The following is a 5,727-nucleotide window of genomic DNA, read 5'->3' as shown; positions in this document are numbered from 1 at the left end:
CCCGGCCCGCTTCCCGCGGCCCTGCCTGCGGGCTCCGACGCAGTCTCGAGAGCAACAGGTTAAGCCGGCGAGACGTCAGCGCGCCCCTCCCCTCCCCCCGGTTCTTCCCCGCCGCGCGCCGGCGCCCCAGCCCTTCTTCCCTCCCTCCACCCCCCCGCGGCGCTCGGTTCCCCAACGCTCCGGCCGCGCTCTGTTGTCATTGTGACGTCACAAAGGGACGGGCTCGGGTGGAACCTTCCCCTCCTCCTCCGTGACGTCAAAAGTCGGGCGGGAGGTTCCAGGCGCCGCGGGGCGGCGGGGGAGGAGGGAGCGGGGCGGAGGCGGGGGCTGCCGCAGAGCAGGGCTGCGGCGTGGGAGGAGGAAGAGGAGGAAGATGCGCTCGGCCTCTGCCTTCCGCTCCGGAGCGTCGCGCTTCCCACCAGGTGAGCGCCGGGGAGCTGTTGGTCCCCAAAGGAGTGCCACTGGACCCTGTTCTGATGCCACTTGGGAAGCGGGAAGCGGGGAGGAGGCGCCTCCTTTCTGCAGGAATGTTTTAACTTCCTCTGTTCCAGGTCTCCTGATGGTGTTGCATGACTAGCGTGGTACATCTGTCCCTTCTCTAGTGCTTATGTAAAGAAATGAAAGTATTCAGGGAAAGCTCTGCTTTGTTGTGGATTTGGCCACCTTGTCACTTTAAGGCGTGTTAGGGTTGCTTCAGCAGGATGTGGCCGGATGGCTTTCATGATGATGCTGCACAGCAGCAACTGTTGCTCTTTCTGGAAGCTTTGCTGTACTATGGTGGGGGCTTTCCTTTGCTGTGCCGGCTTTGTGCCTACTGAGTGTAATTTTGGGGGTCTGGACCAAAGGAAGGCTTGTCATTGACAAATGTACTGAGAAGACATAGGACTCCTTTAAGTCTCAAGGTGCTCTGGGCTTAGTTCTTCTGAGCAGGGAAACCAGGGGCTGGGATTCTCTTTCCTCTTTTGTAAAGTGGAAAAATACCTGCCATTGCCACTTAACTAAGTCACTGAAAAGATCATGTGCATGAAAGATGTAAAACAGTATGCCTCTTTATATGTAAGGTGGCATTATTACTTGAGCTGGTGGAAGGCAGCATGTTTCCCACAGTTGGTCTCAAAAGCCAGGAATGCCTGCTGAGTTGCCATTTAGTTTATTACTTTAGCAAAGCAGAGTTGGGGGTGCGATTGTCGATAGTAGGCTTTGGGAGAAATGATTGTTATGTTTCATAATAAATGATGTCCTTGAGAAACTCATAAATTGCAATGTAATCCTGTCTTAATTGTATTGGGCACGACTCCCACTGCAATACCTTAAATAACAGAAAACATTTGCCTTTGAAAGCCCCAATCCACTTGGACAATAAAAACAGTTGCATGTTTTGCACTGTGGATATTTTCTGCTGTTTCCATCATTCTACTGCCTGGTTATTCCTAGGGAGAATAACAGATAGGATATTGGGGCTTCACCGCTGTTTGATCTTTGCTTTATAGCAGGTATCTGAAATAGAAAATCTCTGCCATGTGAAGATAGTAATTCATGTAGTTAGCATGAAAACAAATTGCCAGTTTGATTTTCTAGGACAGCTCAAGCAGAATTTGTACCACTAGGCTGCAAGTTTTAAGTATCTAATTTTCTGATTTAAAAGTGTATGATTTAAAAATTGGAAAACGTTTTTGTTATAAGCTTCAAAAGGATTTACTATAATTATAACTACATAAAATTGTGAAGAAAAAAGTAGGAAGAACACAAAAAATACAGTGGTTGGATTTATGAGGTTTTCTGTTTTAAAACTCATTCATCACAAATTGTTCAGTCACGTTATTTTACAGTTGGTGGGGTGGGGGGGAAATTTGTACGTTATGTTATTGCTGTATGTTTTCTTCCCTGGGATGTTTACATGGCTTTCCAGCTACTTGTTTCTAGTAGTGGAAAATCTTGCTGTGTTACTTAAGTGCAGGGCAGTGGCAGTTTGGCTCCTATCACTGTATAGGGATACGGAAGGAAAACACAATCAAGTCCAAAGTTTCACTAAAATTTGAAAGAAAGATTATGTCGACAAGTAATCCAACTTAGATATTAACCTACAGTAAAATAATAACCTGGATAATAACCAACTCATATGTCCCTGTAGCCACTGGCCCAAATAGACAACTAGAATTATTTGGTACTTGCTAATGCCTGTTTCCTCATAAGTGAGTTAAACCAGTCCCTGTTGCTGGGCTGAAGGCTATTGATGCACTTCCAAGTGCCTTGGAAAGAACTCCAGTGTTAATATATACCTTGCTCCAAAGGTTATTTAAACTTTCCTCCTTCAGAACAAGAAAATCTTTTGGAGTATATAATTGGTGTCTGTTACCTTCAAAATGGAACTGTTTTCTTTTTTTTTTTCATTGAAGACACGGGAATGTCATATTAAGCGTAGTTTGTTAAAACACTTGGTGAAGGCTGAGCTAGAGAGCATTTTTTTGGTTGTTGTTTGCTTTTTTTTTGAGACAGGGTCTTGCTTAGCTGCCCAGGCTGGAGTGCAGTGGTTGCTCACTGCAACCAGCGTCTCCAGGGTTCAAGCAATTCTCCTGTCTCAGCCTCCCGAGTAGCTGGGATTACAGGCACCCACCATTACACCTGGCTAATTTTTGTATTTTAGTAGAGATGGAGTTTCATTTCACCATATTGGCCCGGCTGGTCTTGAACTCATGACCTCAGGTGATCTGCCTGCCTCGGCCTCCCAAAGTGCTGGGATGACAGGTGTGAGCCACTGCGCCCAGACAACTGAACATTTTTAAGCTAGTGGTTTGCCCTTGCTCATGATGGTGTGAGGACTCACACTCCTGACATTGTCTGAATTCTGGCTGCTTTGCTGTCATCATCCTGATGTTACTGGTCCACGTCTCCCCCAGGATTGCAGTAGTAGCAGCTCTCCTAACCACCTTTTCCCTACCCATCCTACTTGTCCTGTTGGCTGCAGAACGTCCTGAGTGATACGCTAGGACAAAGGTCCTGGGCAGCTCTGGGAAGTACCTCTGTTCCCTTTGGCTTTCACCCAGAAGTCTTGCTAAGTGTCAATTGTTTGTTCCCAAATCTGGTTATTCCAGTTGGGCTTATTATTGTAATTACAGTTAAGTATTACGTCAACCTTGAAACGAGCGTGAAAAAGAGTTGGGGCCGGTCGCAGTGGCTCATGCCTGTAATCTTAGCACTTTGGGAGGCTGAGGTGGGTGGATCATGAAGTCAGGAGTTTAAGACCAGTCTGACCAACATGGCGAAACCCCATCTCTACTAAAAGCACAAAAATTACCTGGGTGTGGTGGCACATGCCTGTAATCCCAGCTACTCAGGAGGTTGAGGCAGGAGAATCACTTGAACCCAGGAGGCGGAGGTTGCAGTGAGCTGCTTCTACCTGGGAGGCAGAGGTTGCAGTGAGCTGCTTCTACCTGGGAGGCAGAGGTTGTAGTGAGCTGAGATTGTACCAATGCATTTCAGCCTGGGCAACAGAGTGAGACTCCGTTTCAAAAAAAAAAAAAAAAAAAAAATGTGGGTCAGACATTTATAAGACTTTTGGGAAAATCTGTAAGGACTGTCCACACGCATTGCTTTGCAAGTGATTCCCTTTTAAGAACCAAACTTCAGTTACGCCCAGACTTCCCTAGCAAGCAAAACAGCATAATGTGGAACAACAGAACGCTCAGAGACTTAAGCTCAGAAATAAGACCCATGGCCTCATTTCAAAAAAATGGTAATTAAAAGTAGATTTGTCTTTGTCGGTTAATATAAAATGTTAAGGAATATCTTTTTTAAAAAGTTGTGTCTTGTCTAACAAACTTGTTTCCATTAACTAACCAACTTCTGGTTCTTGTCATCTCTCGTAAGAGTGCTTCCAACTATGTTTAACCTTAATCCCCAAATGCTAAACTGGACTCCCTGTCTGCTTCATGCCAAGCAACTTAGGTAAAGTGTGGATCAGTTTAAAGTAGTCCTACTGTGGTGATTGTATTACTTTTGGAGTTAAAATAATTGTGCCATTCACTGAATGGCAGGGAACAGAAAGATTCGTAATTTTGCACCTAATTCATGGAGTTTAGAAGCTTGAATCTTGTAATCTGGCAACTTTAATTATATATTGTTTTACTTATGAGATATTGTCGAAGGTCTGTTCCCTTTCAAATCCTTAAGACTTACCTGTTAATAAAAATGAAACCAATTGAATCTGTTTTTCTGTGTGCTCAATTATCTTTTGTTTTTTTTCTGTCTTCCAGATAACTGTACTCTTTATTCCTGTGACTCCCTAAGACAAGCCACAATTGCTTTTCCAGGCCCCTAGTCTTTGTTTTTCTGATTCCTTTTTTCCATAAACCTTTTCCATATTTGCCTCACCTTTGCAGGCATCTTTTATTATGGGAGGTGGGAACTCCATGATATCTGTCTACAGTTTTGTAGAATAAGAGTGAGCGAGATTTTATTCTCATTATCCTTCTAGGTTTTAATCTTTATTGGGACTTCAGACAATCTTATAACCTTCTGCCAGCTTCAGGTTTTTTTAATAAAGAATTTTTTTTTTTTTTCCCGAGACAGAGGAGTCTCTCTCTGTCACCCAGGCTAGAGTGCAGTGGCGTGGTCTCGGGTCACTGCAACTTCCACCTCCCAGGTTCAAGCGATTCTCCCGCTTCAGCCTCCCGAGTAGCTGGGACTACCAGTGTATGCCACCACACCCGGCTCACTTTTGTGTTTTTAGTGAAGACTGGGTTTCACTATGTTGGCTAGGCGGGTCTTGAACTCCTGACCTCATGATCTGCTCACCTCAGCCTCCTAAAGTGCTGGGATTACAGGCGTGAGCCACCGTGCCTGACCAAATAAAGATTTTTAACATTCAATTCTGATTCAGAATAAAATTATTAAAAGTGGAGCTGACCTGTCATTTTGCTCTTGGTGGAAGACTCCTGTTTCCAGGACTTCTGTTCCTGTCACTTCTTGCTGGTGGCTTTTGTCTTTCTTGCTCTCTTAGGCTGTAGGAAAGAGCCCACACAGATTGTCCCAGAGGGCAAAGTCTAGGTCATTCCCGCGTGAGCAGCCACTGGCAGCCAGACCACCACTCTGGGTCTCTGGGTTTTTTTTACACTTTTTTTTTTTTTTTGAGACGGAGTCTCGCTCTGTCGCCCAGGCTGGAGTGCAGTGGCCGGATCTCAGCTCACTGCAAGCTTCGCCTCCCGGGTTTATGCCATTCTCCTGCCTCAGCCTCCGAGTAGCTGGGACTACAGGTGCCCGCCACCTCGCCCGGCTAGTTTTTTGTATTTTTTAGTAGAGACGGGGTTTCACCGTGTTAGCCAGGATGGTCTCGATCTCCTGACCTCGTGATCCGCCGTCTCGGCCTCCCAAAGTGCTGGGATTACAGGCTTGAGCCACCGCGCCCGGCCTTTTTTTACACTTTTACCAGTTTGTCTTGCCACAGATTTCACTATTGTAAAGGTGCTGCCCACGTCTCCTGGGCCTCTTTTTTCCATTTGAAGAACTGTCCCAGAAAAGCTTGGATTATGGAAAACACCTCCAGATGACGACACAGCACCCCACTTCTCTTAACGGTGTTGTGAAGAGAGGACTCAGTCAATTCTGAAATAACCGCCTACATTGTGAGTTTGAGAAAAGGGGTTTTTGAGTCCATTTTACAGATGAGAAAAGTACGGTGAAAAACCAGCCAGATGGTTCGCTCCCCACTTTTTTTTTTTTTTTTTTTTT

The 5,727-nt window shown here is 45.5% G+C and overlaps 1 protein-coding gene across 3 annotated transcripts in view; it reads left to right on the top strand.

The window, feature by feature from the left end:
- The window catches only part of JARID2 (jumonji and AT-rich interaction domain containing 2), a 284,760-nt gene that overhangs the window by 2,908 nt on the left and 276,125 nt on the right, over positions 1-5,727 (top strand). The window contains exon 1 of one of the 3 annotated variants that reach the window (XM_017874509.1): positions 319-422. The exons of 1 other annotated variant lie outside the window; for it this stretch is intronic. The gene's annotated coding sequence lies outside the window, so the exon portion shown is untranslated. Of the gene's footprint in view, positions 1-318; positions 423-5,727 lie in introns of those variants that run through there. One more of the 3 variants, XM_017874511.1, reaches the window with a different exon arrangement.

This window comes from Rhinopithecus bieti, unplaced genomic scaffold, assembly GCF_001698545.2.
Source record: "Rhinopithecus bieti isolate Rb0 unplaced genomic scaffold, ASM169854v2 scaffold_7684, whole genome shotgun sequence".
NCBI lineage: Eukaryota > Metazoa > Chordata > Mammalia > Primates > Cercopithecidae > Rhinopithecus > Rhinopithecus bieti.
The sequence above is the reverse complement of the archived record's forward strand: the minus strand, read 5'-3'. Positions and strand labels throughout refer to the sequence as shown.